Genomic DNA, 14,979 nt, shown 5'->3' with positions numbered 1-14,979 from the left:
TGAAACCTGTATATCTCTTAAAATTTTAAAACACTTTATTGGCTAAAATTTAAAACTTAAAAACTTAAATTGACTGACACTTAAAATTTTAAATATAAAATCTATATAGCTTTTAAAACTTAAAAGTCTTAGTTGGCTAAAATTTACAATATAAAATCTCAGTATGGCTCTTAAAACCCTTAAAACCCTTTATTGGTTAAAATTTTAACTCCTTTACCAGATGATTTAAAAACTAGATTATAGCCCTTTTAATATAATACATATATATTAATATAATACAAATATGTCTTAGCGTATTTATGAATTCGATGATGTAACTGATGAAATCATTCACCTGTCCTGTCTTCAATCTAAAATCTAATATCCTTGACATGTTACAAAATCCTGATCTTAACACTCCTTAGCGTCAAAGTTCAAACTTTTAGCACGAAAGTTGTCCCATAATTGCTCTATTTAAAACGTACAAAAGTCTATTTTCATTGCTTAAAATATAAAGTTCCAATCACTTAGCATAAAATAAAATAGTTTTGCCGTGTAATTTATCTGCAAACGGATGGATATAAACCCCCAAATCTTACCAGGCGACTTCTTAAACTCTTGACTGGCTTAATTCCAAACCTCTAAGCATTATATAAAAATTTGACCGTGTCATTCCTCAAAACAAAAGGTCACACTTCCTTGCAAGGTACATGAATTTGGTCTTGTAACTTCTGCTTAACAAGCCTTATAGTATCTCTTAATCACCTATGAGATAAGATCTGAACCACTTAGCCAAAAATACACATATTACTATATCATTTCTCTGCAGACTCCTCTTATCAAACACAGAAATTTTACCATGTCACTCTCTTAAAATCTCTTAATGGCTGAAACCCAAATTCCTTAGCACAGCACAAAAATGTATTCCTGTCGTTCCTCAAAATAGGGTCCAAACTTCTCAGCATGCTATGTAAATTCAGTCACATAACCTCTGCCTAAGACCTGCCCCGCCTCTGTATCACTTGCTATAAACAATCCGATTCTTCAGCATAAAGTACAGAGAGGTTGCCCTTGTGCCAAAGGGTGCCTCCTCTGAGCTGTCGATATGCGTTCATTATCTGATTCATCAAATCCAGACACCTTAGCATAAAATATATTTTACAGCTAATTCCCCTGGAGACAAAACTCTCATCAGTCACTCCTTAAAACCCTTTACTGGCTAAAATCCCAACGCCTCTGCATGAGGGTTCAAAAATGAGATCATATCCCTCCCCAAAATGAAATGCTCGAATGCCTTCGACTCTCACATAAAATCACATCTCCTTGGCATGTTATAAAAATCTGATCATATTAACTTTACCATAAAAACCCACTCTTGTAGCTCTGCCAAAATGCGATAAGTTTGATCATGTAACTCCCAATTTAAAACTTTCCAAGATTTCTTCATTGCCTTATAACATAACGTCCCAACTACTTAACATAAAATGCAACGTGGTACCATGTAATTTATCTTCAGACTGGTCTATAAAAAAAACCCCCAAATCTCATCCCATCATTCTTGTAAACGCTTTATTGGCTTAAGTCCAAACTTATTAGCATGATATAAAAATTCGATCTTGTCATCCCTTAAAATAAAGTTCACACTTCCTAGCACAGCATGTAAAATTTGATCTTGTAATTCCGCCTTAAAATCTTAACAATGTCTCTTCATTGTGAAATTATGGAATCAAAGTCCAAATTCTTAGCATAAAATGTGAATTTTATTTTGTAATTTCACTGCATATTATTTATCCACTCCAAACAAAAAATCTTACCATGTCACTCTCTTAGAAATTTTTATTGGCTAAAATCAAATTTCTAGGCATGTACAAAACTCCAATCATGTCAGAGCCTCAAAATAAATTTCAAATTTCTTTGAGCATTCCCAGTGTTGATCATATAACTCTTACGATTGAAGTTTTTCAACTTTGGTGTCAATATCCATCAAATCTCTGAAAGTCAGACGTTGGCACCCCCCGAGCTATAAAGTGCAAAGGTTTTTGCAGGAGACTTAAATTTGTGGCTGTTACCGTTTTTCTCTTTACAGTTTTTCAATGTTCCTTGTATAATAAAGTCCAAAGCTGTTAGCCTTAAAACACATTTTTTATGTTTTTCTGCACATTTATCTTCCATAAGCAAAAATCTCACCATCACATTTCTTAAGACCTTTTGGCAAGAATCCAAACCCCTTAGCATGATACAAAAACTTGTTCCAGTCACTCCTCAAAATAAAGCTACCCCCCGAACCCCAAATCTATTCTTAGAACCCCGCTTAAAATCTTTTCCTGTATTTTCATCACTAACGACATGTCTCAACATCTCGGCATCTTCAATCATGGCGTTCTCAGCGTAAAGCCTTTCAGATTTCATGTCCAAAGCATAAAATCCAGATGCCTGAGCATGAAATGAAAATTGGACCAGGTATTTGTTATATTAAAAAAATCTTTACGTTGCTCTTCACTAACTAGGGAATAAAGCCTAAGTTCCTTTGCACGAAACCAACATTTTTCGTCCTCCCTAATTTCTCCATGCAGTTTCTTGCTCCTCTCACACTTTACTCCTCAAAGACTGGGTTTCTTACCTCCTGTCCCCGAACTCATTTTAATTTTATAGTTCTGGATCTTTTTATGTTGTTAAAGTCGGTTCCTCTACCTATGTTTCATTAATTCATTACAGCAACGTGTCCTGATTCTTTTTTCTGGGCCAGGCACTGTGTGAAGACCCCGATGGGAAGAAATGGAAGCAAGCCTTGCCTTGCAGAGAGGACATCACCAGCGGTAGAGATGAGGACCACGCCCTCACGCTAAATGTGCTGGAGGTGAGTGCAGGGTCCTGGGGGGCAAGACCAGGGGGTCTCCCACTACTGTTGGTGAGTGTCTCCCTCGGGGCTCTGCTGGGCTCAGCTGCCTGCCCCTTTGTGAAGACATTGGCCATTGTTGGGGCCATGTTTTGTAAAGCGAAGGTGTCTCTGGCCTCCCACGTCTGGCTTTCTACGTGGCTATGGGCTTCCTTCTGACTCACCCCTCCCTCCTCCGCCCCCCCTCCGGCCGCGTGCCCGCCTGCTGCAGCTGGTACAGCCCGGAGGCTGCCCGGCCTCTTCTTTGGGCTCCCCAGAGGGAATATGGTCAGTGCAACAGATGTAGCATGATAGATGCTCAGGTCTCAGGCCTTAAGGCAATTTCTTTAAGACACATCTCTTGATTTGGCCATTCTCACCTTACCCAAAAAGAAAAAAAAAATTCAAATTCAAAATCAGGATTTAGTGCACCTGGTCCGGGTCAGAAGTGCCCTCGAGGTCTTTGAGTCAGACCCTCTGCCCCCCGCCGACACTCATAGACAGACACCCCAGCCTCACCACCTTCAGTGCCCAGAGCCTTCTCAGCCAGGTCAGCTCCCTGCTTGCCGCTGAGCAAGTGGCCCATTGGGTCAGGGCTGCCAACGTGAGTCTATGAGGGGTGGGGGGGGGGGGGGGGCGGGGGGGCCAATCCCTCAGCGAATACCTCGCCCTGTCGGCTCACTTGTACAGTAAAGGAAATCTGATTTTAAAAATAGAGCTTGGAAGAGGAGATGGGGGGTATTTAGGAGCAGATTCGAGCCTGGGGCGGGGATCAGGGGAGAGGTGAGGACACGGGAGGGAGGGGGGCACGCAGCCCGAGTTGCTGAGGAGGAAGGTGGAGAGCCAAGAAAGAGGAGTCGTGAGGGCAGAGGGGTGCGAGGGACAGCGGGGATTCTCTGTCACGTTCTCCGCTTTCCTGGCCTCTCAGACACTAGTGGTCACACCTGCGGCCCTGTCCCGAGGGGCATCAGGGCTGAGGTCAGGGGAAGACCCTCGTCCGTCTTGGCCTGCCTCCAGGCCGTCTTCAGAGTCGCTTGGGTTTGAGGGACACAGCGACCCGGTCTTGAGGGCTGAGTGACTTTGAAATGAATATTCCCCCCAGTTACTCCCACCATTGCTCCAGACCTGCTGAGCGTCACTGTGGGGGTGGGCACGTGGGGACACTGGTTGGTATTAGTTATTTTATTAAACTCGTGTCAAGGTCAAGATCTTCCCTTGTGAGGCTTGGGCTGGGGCTCCTTGGTTTCCTGGTGTAGACCAGTGGTGGGGTCACTCTCCCCCCTCAGCTTGCCAGTTGGAATTTCTGAGGCGGCTCCCTGAGAGCCCCAGAAGGAGCCTGGGTGGGTCCTGGGTCCTGTGGACTCCCGTGGACTCCCGTGGACTCCTGCTTTGCCTTCTTACCCCCCTGCCTTACGGATTAAGACCACTTGGGCCTCATAGCTGTGAGACCCTTCACATCTTGACCCAGAACAGCCAGCCTCAGTTGCTTCCTGCTCTTCACTTGGGGGCTGGGGCCTGGGGCCTTGGAAAACCGTTTTACGGCGGAAACAGTCTCTGGAAGGGGGGTTGCCGTGATTCAGGACAGGCATGGAATGACAGCAGGGCTTGGGCTGGCCCCAGGGCTTCTCCACCAACCCCAAACCAGCTGCATGGGGTACCTCCTGGAGAAGGTTCCTCGGCCCCTTGCCTCTTGCAGCCAGCGAGGTGAAGGGCAGTGCCCCTGAGGTTCCTGTGGCTGAGTCCCTACACCCCCGCCCCGTCCACTGCTTGACTGGCAGCTCCAGGGGGCAGCTGGATCACTCTGCCCAGAATAACCCTGGGAGGGATTGGGAGAGGGGTCACATACGAGAATGTCCTTCTTCTTTGGGCTGCCCAAATGGGCCAGGCCAATCAGCTGCTCCCCAGACTGCTCTTGCCTTTGAAGGCAAGCGGGCAGAGGAAGGAGCCGCGCCAGCTGCCAGCCCGGGGCCCGCGCTGACTTTCAGCGTGACCTTCTCCTCCTGGGCCCTCAGTTTCCCCAGAACTGCAAGGCGGGCTTGGGCAGGGGGTCTTCTCATTTTGTTCCTGTAGCTCTGGGGTCTTGGGAGGTGCCTGAGGGGTGACTTGGGGAGCAGCGATGAAAGGAGGGGGTTGGCTTGAGCAGGTGGAGCTCAGAGGCCCCACCCTGCCTCAATTCCAGAAGCTGGGGGGGTCCTTGTACTATTTAAAAATAGTATTAGGAATTGGGGGTCCTCACACTATTTCATTTACAGAGAGCTTCCCACGTATGGCCGGTTCCTCTTGGGGTTTGTCCCGTTCAATGTTGGCGTTGGGAGGGTCTCAGTGGAATCTGTCTCTGGTGGGGTCCCTCTGGGCCTGGTGTTCTTCTGGCTCTGTGGACGGGCCAGGAGCCATAGACCCAGGAGTAGTGGGGTGAGGGCTCTGAGGGAAACAAGGGGCGCTTGGCCTTGGTGCGGGTGGAGGTCAGGCCAGAGTGGGAGGCCGACTTCTTTCTCAGGGGAGGTGGGCCCTGTGTAAGCTGGAAAGGGTCCGAACAAGGAAGGGCCTGTGTTTAACGTGAAGACTCTGGCGATTTTTAGTTTTGGAATACCTGCTGTAATTGGTCAGCCCTCAGACAGCATTTTCACGCCTGGGTCAACTTTAATTTCCCCCCTTGCCTCGTGAGGCAACAGCGTTCTGCCTTGCAAGTGATTGCACCGGGGCCTGGGGGCTGAAGTGACTTCCCTGGGAGCTCTAATTAGCAGTGGCCATGCAAGGGGGCCAAGACCACCGGGCGCCCCCCCGCAGCAGGCCGCTGGTGACTGAAGCTAGTGAGGGGCGGGGTGCGTACACGCGGAGGCGAGTGTCGTCCAGACAGGGATAATTAGAATTTATTTATTGAAACCGATGTTTCCCTGGCGTCTGCTCTGTGTCAGGCATGACCCTAGCAGCTTGACCCCCAGACACTGACTTTGCTCCCACCAAAGCTCCCCATTTCACGGCGCTGAGAGAACCCAGGTCAGGAAGGAAGAGGCAGTGTGGGAAGCCAGGTTTCCCTGCTTCCTTCCTCCAGTGGCTGGAGAGGGCAGGAACGGATGCCCAGGGCAGGGGGGGGGGGCGGGGGGAGGACAGTGGCCATTTGGGGATTTGGGGACCCCGAGGGCCCCTTGGCCGGAGAGGCCACTTTTGTTCGTGGCATCCGTGTGCTCAGCCTCGTGACCCAGTGGGAGGCCAGGCCCTCCCTAGGAACGGGCCTCCCTCTCCCTGAAAAGCTCATGTGGTCATTGCCAACTCATTTTGGCTAATTTGGTTGTCGGCGGAGGGACAGAACAACTGGCCCCGGACTTGCTAATTATAGCTGCTCAAGTATTTGAACGAGGTACTGCGTCCCCCATGTCGTGGTGTTTTCCTGCAGACAAACTAACCCTTTCACCTTTGTTCCTGGGTGCCGGCCAGCCTACCCGCCCCATGTAGCACCCAGGCACCCCACGTCCCCCAGAGAGCCACCTCCCCGGGGGGAGGTCAGCATGGGACCTCCACCCCAGTCTTACCTTTGATGCAAGTGTTCAGTGGTTCCGCTCCTGTCCCGCCGTCGGCTGGAATCTCACTTCTTCCTACAAAGTGATTGGATACGTTTATTTCTGTAATTAGGAGAGTCCAGGCTTTGGGTCATGGGTGCACATTCCCCTGTCCCCCACGGCACACCCCACACCTTCTTCCCTGTTTCTGTCCCAGGGCTGAGTCACTTTGCCCCCTTTGGGTCCCTCCAGTTGGAGTACTGACTATGTGCCAGACGCTGTTCTAAATCTTTGAATCCTTATGGCAACCATGAAGCCCTTGCTGTTATTGTCCCCATTTTTCAGAAGAGGAATCTGAGGCTCAGGGGCGAACCTCTAATCTTTAGCAGGCCTGACCTCATTCTCCCCCTGGGTCTGATGAAGCCTGTGCCTCCTGCTGGCCTCGGGGACGGTGTGTGACCCACCAAGGTCTGCAGTGGCGCTCCCGTTCAGCTCTCCCCACGGACTCCGGAGCTTTCGGGAAGACCCCAGTTCTTGCCAGTCCCCCATTTTGCTCTCAGCAAGAGCAAGAGTCTGTGTGAGTCTGGGGTCTGGGCCCCTTGCTTGACCCCGAGTAAATCTTTTAGCTCCCTGAGCTTCAACTTCACAGGCAATTCTAAGTAGCATCTTCCCAGGCTGGTGGTCCTTCCCTCACCCGGGGCCCCGTCCAGGGGGACCCCCGTGATGTTTTGTCCTACCCCCTGGTGTCCGTGTGCATGTGCTACTCCTTGGTCCCACCCTCTGTTGGCACACAGTAGGGCTGCGGGCAGCAGGTGAGCCCTGAGAGGTGGGTTCTCAGAGGTGGATAGAACTCTGAGCGGTTTCCTTTCTCCCCTCCCAGGTGGCTGGAGGTGAGACTGTGCTTCCCGCCCCACCCCCCACCCCCAGAAGGGAGCAGGTGCCTGGCCCAGGATCGAATCGAAAGGTCTGCGACTTGAATTTATTTTTTCTGAGTTGTAAATTTGGACAATTTCTAAGTGTGTAGCCCCCTCAGGATGGAACTAACCTGCCCTCTTTATTTTGCAGCTGAGGCTCACTGCCCCCTGGATGGGCAGTGAGTCGTGGGTTCCAGAGGCCAGCGTGGGGACCCAGCCCCCGCCCCCCCGGCCCGGGATGGCACCCCTACCCAGAGGGGGGTGGATGCGGCCCTCCTAGGCTGACCTCACAGCAGACCAGGTGTGTACGCCCTGTCTTTATGCCACACAGGTTCTGGGGAGGTAGAGACCTTACACTGCATTAATATGGTAATATTATTAAAAATCCAGAATAATGCTGTTATTCTGTTATATGTAATCAAGGGAGGTGTTTAAGTCTCTGATCATGTACACAGGGGTACAACAAGTGGGACCTCTCTGGTGGGGGCTCAAAGGGGGCCCAAGGGGCCTGCTGGAGGGGGGGCAGAGAACACAGACTCCCCTGGGTGACTTTTGGTCAGATGACGGCCAGTCCCCCTCCCCTTCTGTAGGATGGAGACCGTCCTCTTTAGGCGTTGCCTTGATGCCTTAAATGAAATAAAATAGAAAATGCCTGGCACACAGTAGGTATTCAACACAGATAAAAACAATTCTTATTTGAGGCGGATCTGTCCCCTCCCTTTTTGAAAGCCCTTCTCATTTTTCTAGAACCCAGAGGGAGGACGAGGGGAGCAGAGACAGTCGGGGGTCAGTGTTGGGATCCAGAGAGCCTTTCCTTGAGTCAACTATATAACTTGGACTGGCGTTGCCTGGATTTATGAGGCCTTCCGTAGGAGCGAACATCTTCATGTTGAATTACCCTGGCCCGGAGGTGGATGCAAGTGATGTCAGCCCGGATACTGCATTTTATTTTTCTTTATCCTACCATATTTCATATCTGAAAAACTATGACAAATACTTTAAAGTATTCACCAGGACCAAACCCAGGCCAAATAATAAACAGCAGAGCCTCGTGTGCGGGAAAGGCGATTAAGAGCTGGTCACCCTCGCAGAGGGCTGGTTAACCTGTGCTCACATTTCTTCCGCACAAAGTCATGGTCAGAAATAGATCCCTGCCTGGCAGAGGGGAGGAAAGTTCCAGAAGGTCCCCGTCTGTGCTATCGAGAGGAGTTGGTTGATCTGTGCAGATGGCGGCCGGGGTGAAACCGGACGAGGGCTCACACTGATTTGGGTTGAACGTTGGCTTAGTTTGGTATTCTGGGGGTCTCAGAGCTTCAGCGTCTCCATCTTTAGATGAGACTGAGATGGTTTTGCTGCGCGTTTAGCCCCGTGCCTGCTCAGGGATTCTGACAGCCTAGACAGCTGGGAGGGGGCCTGGGGAGTTGAGTCTGAAGCTCAGTGAGCAAGCAGGAGTTGAGGTGTCTTGGGGAGAGGGACACAGGGGGGCAAGCAAAGACCTGTGGGGTTGCTCCCCTTTGTCCTGGAACTGACAGGTCAGAAATACCCATGCCCTTGATCCACAATCCCTCTTGATGAGACATGGGGGTGGGAAGATGGCAGCTGTGGGTTCCGCACAGAAAGCTGCTGTCCGGGGATGCGGCGAGGCCCCGGCTGTTGGCCAGCCAGCCGCGCGCCTGTTGACTATGCATGGGAACTGCGGGGCCACTGCTCCCGGAGGCCGGCACGTCCCCTTCTCTGGGCCCAGGTCCTGTGACATTCTCCCGGAGTTCTCATTCCAGCTAGCTAATCCCCGAGAACACGGGCCAGGACATTCGCTTTTGGGGCTTCTTAAAGACCGAAAAGGGTGCATTGCAGACACCCCCGCCGGGGGCTTTGGAGGGATTTGGGGCCTGGGGGCGGTGACATTGCAGCCAGCAGGCCCGCACCTGCTGGCCTCCTGTCACTGACACGCCGCTGGGAGGCCCGTGGGGGCTCCGGCTTTAGAACATATAAAATTAAAAGAGGAATGATCTTTGGGATAAAATAAATCCCCCGTGTCTGCAGAACTTGTTTTGGGGATGTGTGCCCCACTCTGGGCCATCAGCCAAAATGCTCTTCCTTTTGTTTTTGTAAAAAAGGAAAACAAACCCCCCCACCCACCCCACAAACAAACAAATGAGAAAAACCAAAAAAAAGAAAAAAAAAAAAGAGCCCCACACAAAGTGTTTATTTTAATTATGGAAGGAATGCGCTGATAATTAATACACTCATTACTAAAAATCAAACACTGCAGATAAAAGCTAAAGCCATCTGCAACCCCTCCCTCACTCCCAGCTCCCCCCACCCCCAGCATATTCACTGCTGTTACCAGTTTCAGGTGTGCGGTTCCAGATATTTCTCTGTGCATTTATGTATGTATATAAATAGACCTCTAAAATATATGATTTTGTTTATTTTTTACATAAGCTACATCACAGTGTACATTTTCTTCTGCTTATTTTTCTTCCCTCAGGAATCTGCCTGGAGATAATCAAGATCGACACCGTGCCTTATAACACACCTTAGTACCCTGTAATCTGAGCACACTGGGGCTGATTTAACCCCCTCACCGCTGTCGCGAGAGCCCCAGGTCCTTACCCCGTGGGGACGGACACGGAGCGTGGGGCAGGTGTAAGTAATTTCTCAGGAGCGGGCTCACAAGTGTTTATGACATTATCACAAATGAATATATGGATGCATCAATTAGCAAAATAAAAGAGGGACATGCCTGGACCAATGATGACAAAGTGTTTATGAACAAAGGATCATGATTAATCCAGTTCTGCGCAAAATACTGAGGTCCATTAAAAGACAATAAATCTCGGCTGCTTCATTCTTTTTAAGAGCTGTTTAATATTCCGGGGTATGTATGCACCCTTGTTGATTAGACCCTCTTCTATTGTTGAAAATCCCAGCTGTAAGTGTGCTGGGGCCGGGGGGGGGGGGGGGGGGGGGGTTGGAGAAGGGGTCCAGATAGGGGCTCTGGTCAAAGTCCTGGTTATCTGGGCGGGGTGGAGGGGGGTCACAGGTTCATGGCTGCTTATTATATTATTTAAGAAAATAAATAAAAATAAATACATAAGATAAAAGTGGACCTCGCCCAGATAAATGAGCATGTCACGAACTGAGGTTTTAATTCCTACGATTTTGTTCCACCGATGCCTGCTAAAAAGGACCTAAGCCGTTCCGTGTTGTGTTGTTGCTAATGGTCCCGCAACGAGCATTTTTATAGCTTAATCTGTAAGCATGTCCCTGGCTGTTCCTTTATCCCAGCTTCTTGGAGGTGGGGTAGCTGGTTAAATGGTTTGCAAAGTTTATTTTCATTGATCTTTCTAAAATGCCATTTTGACCTTGTCACTGTCTTGCTTTAAATCCTCCTCCTGACTTCCTGGAGCTTCTGGGATGAGGTCCAAGAGCCTTAGCCTGGCACGTAGGACCCTTCAGGGTCTGGCTGGAAGCTTCCCAGACTCATTCCCGTTCCCCCCAACCCCACCGACCCCTTGACCTCTCTAGGCGCCCCGCGAGCTACCTGCTCCTGTCAGTGTGGGCCCTGCCTTTTTACACTTGGGGGCTTCGGCCTGCCTTCCCAACCAGCTTCTCCTGAGCCTTTTAGACCAGGCTTTGAAATGTACATCACGCTGAACTCCCCCCAACACCTCGTTTAAAAGTCCAACAAAGCACAGTCCCCATAAGTGCAATGCCTCATTGACATGTTTTCCTAGTTCGGGAGAATGTTTTCCATTTTTCTAGAATTCACGAAACCAGCCACATGTTAATCACCCCCTTTCCTTTGTCCCTTTCTAGTGCCTTGGGCTCCTGGGTCGCCTGGATCTGCCTTCCCCTCAATGAAAAGGCCTCCTATTCTGCTCCTGAGGACTGAACCGTCTGCCCTGCGCACTGGGTGAGTGCTCAGAATGCGTCAGACCACAAACACACGCCTGGAGTGGGGGGGCCTTCCCCCACGGCCCCAACAGCTCTGCCACTTCTGGGGCGCAGCACCAGGTTCCCTCCATGCCTGCTGGCAGGACCCCAGAATCCATGAGTAGGGGGTGGTAGCATCTCAGGGTCAAGCGTGCTGGTGATGGGTTTGGGGGGCATAATTACGGCTTGGAAATGGTTGATTGCATCTTTTATGGCCTTCTCCTTGCCAGAGGGAAATGGGCCTGGTCCCAGAACATAAGAAGGAGGTAAGTCTTAGCATGTGACAGCAGAGCCACCAGCTGTGGTGATGGCAGGGGCTCTGGGGAGGGGACAGGCTGACGGTGGATGCTACCTTTGGGACAGTGTCATGTTCTAGAAGGAGCACAGGCTGCGGGGCAGAGGGACGACGATGCCAGGTCCACAGTCACCCTGGGGGCAGAGGGCCTCACCTGCTTGTGGGAGGGACAGAAGTCACCTGACCTGCTCAAGGTTTTGGTCTTTTTTTTTTCCCCTCCAGGGTGGGGGGGTGGGGGGCACCCCGAGAGGTTGGCCATCTTGAGAGCACAAACCTGGCTCCAGAGCGGACATGAAGTATACGACTTTGGCAAGCCAGGCCCTGAGAATTCCTGTGCCTCAGTTTCCTGATCAGAAAAGCATCTGCACACACCGAGTAGTGATAGGGAGAGTGAGACAAGAGCACAAATAAATCACCCCACACAGTAGCCAGCGGAAAACAGGAGTCTTCAGGGAGACCCACAGAGGAAACAAAAAGCCCGAGAGTGTGAGCAGGAACGAAGACCCCCTCTCCCCTCGCCCCAGTGCAGACGCCCCCAAGGGAGACCCTGGCCTTTCTGTCAGCGCCCTGGCAGGGAAGGGGGCTGCCCCCGCCGGGTTTAATTGGGTTCTCCTGAAAAGTTTGGCAATAGTTTATTTTATTTTTTTATAAATATATATAAAATGTCAGACTGCTCTTCAGGCAGATTTTTTAGGCGTGTATTTTATGGACTTTGGCAGGGTCGGCTCGGAAGGAACGGTAGTACAGTCTCCAGGGGTTAATAATTCCTGGAAAAACTTCTGGCTAAACCTGACTTCTCCTGAATTTCACAGAAAACGCTCCCTGGGCCGGGCCCAGCCTGAAGGAGGTTTTTGTGAGCCGAGGCAGCCTTACCTAGTGCAGGCATGGCTTGGCTGTTGCCTTTTATACAAAAGTGAACTTCCCCGCTGCCGCGGGGCACAAAGACTCCTCTCTCCGCAAGGTTGGGTTTATTTACTCTGGAGCGGCTCGCCCTGGGGCTGGTTTTCTGCCTCTGTGTGTGGAGCTGCCCGCGCCCCTACCTTGTGGCCCCCGCGCTTCATGCCCAAACCCCACTCCCCACTTCCTCACTCAGGGACGGGGGGCGCGGGGGGTGGCAGGGGCCAGGGAGCTGGGCTCTGTTTGTGTCTGGAGCAGAGGAAGTATCCTGGGGAGGGGGATAGTGCCTCCTCCTCAGCAGGAGTCCCCTCCCCAGCCAGCCTGCCCATCAGGGGCTAAAGGGTTTGCTGCCCTGTGGCCTTTGGCTGGTTAGGGATTTTGGGTAGGTGACTTTTCAAATCCACACTAGCGCTGACCTGAGCTCTTTCCTGCACCACCAGCTACCCCTGACCAGAAACCTCTCTTTGCAAAATTTCTTATGTGCGTGGCTTCTGTTCCGCACCCTCCCCCATGGCCCCCCCCACATAACGCTGCAGAGGCAGGAAGGCATATGCAAATACCACTTTACCAAACATTTGCAAATAGACACTTTCAAAGCAATCTTTTAATAGATTAAAAAAGAGCAGTGACTTAATAACAACAGAATCCCCAGGCTCCTAAAAGCAGTTTCTCCAAGGTCTCCCAGCAGCTCCCAAGCGGGGCAGCGGGGGCAGTCTGTCTGTCTGTCTGTCTGTCTGTCTGTCTGTGGGGAGCCAGCCTGCACTCTCCACCTGCAACACGATGCTGCCCCCCCACGGCGGGTCAGAGCAGCTGTCGGGACCCCGACAGTGCCCTGGCGGAATGGACTGTCAGGAGCAGGACAATTAGGCTTGCAGTGACAAGGGGCTCCATCCCCAGGTCCCCAGGTGCTTCTGCCCTCCCTGAATCTTACAATCCTACTGCCCCATGAAAGTGCGTCACTGCCTCGAGAGGGTGAGCTAGGGCAGCCTGGTCATTTCACAGACAAGGAAACTCGGGCTGGCCCCTCAGCCAGCCTGTCTCTCTCTCTCTCTCTCTCTCTCTCTCTCTCTCTCTCACACACACACACACACACACACACACACACACACACACACACACACACACACGTGTGCGCGCACTCCCTGAGCGCCTGCACTGGGAACAAAGACAAGAAAACTCCTTTAGAAACTGCAGAACAGAGCCTCGTCTAGCGGGGGTCCCCTGATAAAGGCGCCGTCCACCCAGAGTTCCTGGGAACTGAGCCCCCATGAATGGGCCTGGAGATCCAGCGCCCAGTGCGGCGTGGGCCGCATTCATCAACATGCAGGCCCCTGGGCCCCATCGCCGGGTGAGGGGCTTTCACGAGTCCCCAGAGCATCCAAGTCACGGTCCAGCAGCCCGCTGAATCTGTGGCTGTGGCCCAGCCTCCAGCAAAGGGCCCTGCTTTTCCCATGACCGGGCGGCCTCTCAACTCACCAGACCCCCCCACCGACTTCCCCCCCCGTAGGAAGGCTCCCCCCCACCCGCTGCACCAGCCTGTTGCCCCAGAGAGGACCCAGGCCAGCTTTTCTGGGCCTGGGAGCTGGGGCGGGCACTTGGCCACTCCAGGTGGCCCGGCCCTTGAGATGGGGAGTTGGCTGCAGGACAGCCCCCCACCTCCCCCGCGCTGGCCCCGAGCACTCACCCCCATTCTCTGCTCCTCTCCCTCACTGCCTCATTGTGACAGAAGCGCTCCACCAGCCATCTCCGTGCCTTTGCCATATGCAGCTCAGGGCAAGGTACATGGGAAAAGTCTGCGCATCCTTGCTCTGACCCCAGCCTGCCTCCTCCGCAGCCAGCCCCGCTTGGGACTTAGCTCTGTAGGAGCTTCTCAAAGGCCTAGACGTGCGGGCTGCCAGCCCGGGCAGGGAGCCGTGCTGCAGCCTCCCGGCCAAGTACCGGCCTGCCTCTCTCTGCTCGGATGCCTCCTGTAACAGGGAGCTCCCTCTCTCCCTGAGCAGCCCGCTCAGGGCTCGCACACAGAGCTGCTTTGCCGAGCCCTCCCCTGCTTTCTGCATCTGCCTCCGCGGCTCTGCTGCAGCCCCCTCGCCCCCTCTGCCCTGGCTCTTCACAGACAGCAAGCTCACTTCAGTCCTCTCCTTTCCGTGCTGAGGAGTGAGCCCCCCACCCACCAAGGGATCAGATTTGGGGTTCCTGTCACCGTCCCGATCACAGCCGTCTACACCTGTCCCGGGGCGCCTCTGCCCCTGCTCGGTGGGGTCTGGGACTGAGCCCTTTGCCCTGCTGTTCTGCAGAGAGCCCAGGGGAGGGCGCGGATCTCCCCTCCCAGATCCAGCTGCTCAGATCTCTCTGTTAAGCGGCGTCTGAGCCCTCCGTTTTTTATGGCCCCTCTGCTAGTTGCCAGGGAGAACGCTCTCTATGCAACCCCCTGCCTTTTCTGCAGGAGCCGCTGGCTGGCGGCTGGCCGGCCCTGGTCAAGCCTGCAGCAGCGGCAGTGGCGACGGCGGTAGGCGGCTGTGGTGGGGCTGGGGGGCTCCCGAGACAGACAACACCAGACCGGGCTGGACTCCCCGCTTCCTAGCT

General features: G+C 52.4%; 1 long non-coding RNA gene and 1 other non-coding gene across 2 annotated transcripts in view; both read left to right on the top strand.

Moving 5' to 3' along the window:
• Window positions 1-6,966: 6,966 nt before the first annotated feature.
• The window catches only part of LOC118002446, a 110,548-nt gene continuing 102,535 nt past the window's right edge, over window positions 6,967-14,979 (top strand). Inside the window, exons 1-4 of the long non-coding RNA XR_004677055.1 lie at window positions 6,967-7,315; window positions 7,417-7,566; window positions 9,757-9,914; window positions 11,088-11,184. This is a non-coding gene — a long non-coding RNA (uncharacterized LOC118002446). The remainder of the gene's footprint in view (window positions 7,316-7,416; window positions 7,567-9,756; window positions 9,915-11,087; window positions 11,185-14,979) is intronic.
• LOC118002763 lies at window positions 10,013-10,089 on the top strand. The gene has a single exon (XR_004677150.1). It is a non-coding gene; the product is annotated as a small nucleolar RNA SNORD112 (small nucleolar RNA).

Source organism: Mirounga leonina, unplaced genomic scaffold, assembly GCF_011800145.1.
Source record: "Mirounga leonina isolate KUSES-001 unplaced genomic scaffold, KU_Mleo_1.0 Mir_82, whole genome shotgun sequence".
Lineage (NCBI taxonomy): Eukaryota > Metazoa > Chordata > Mammalia > Carnivora > Phocidae > Mirounga > Mirounga leonina.
The sequence above is the reverse complement of the archived record's forward strand: the minus strand, read 5'-3'. Positions and strand labels throughout refer to the sequence as shown.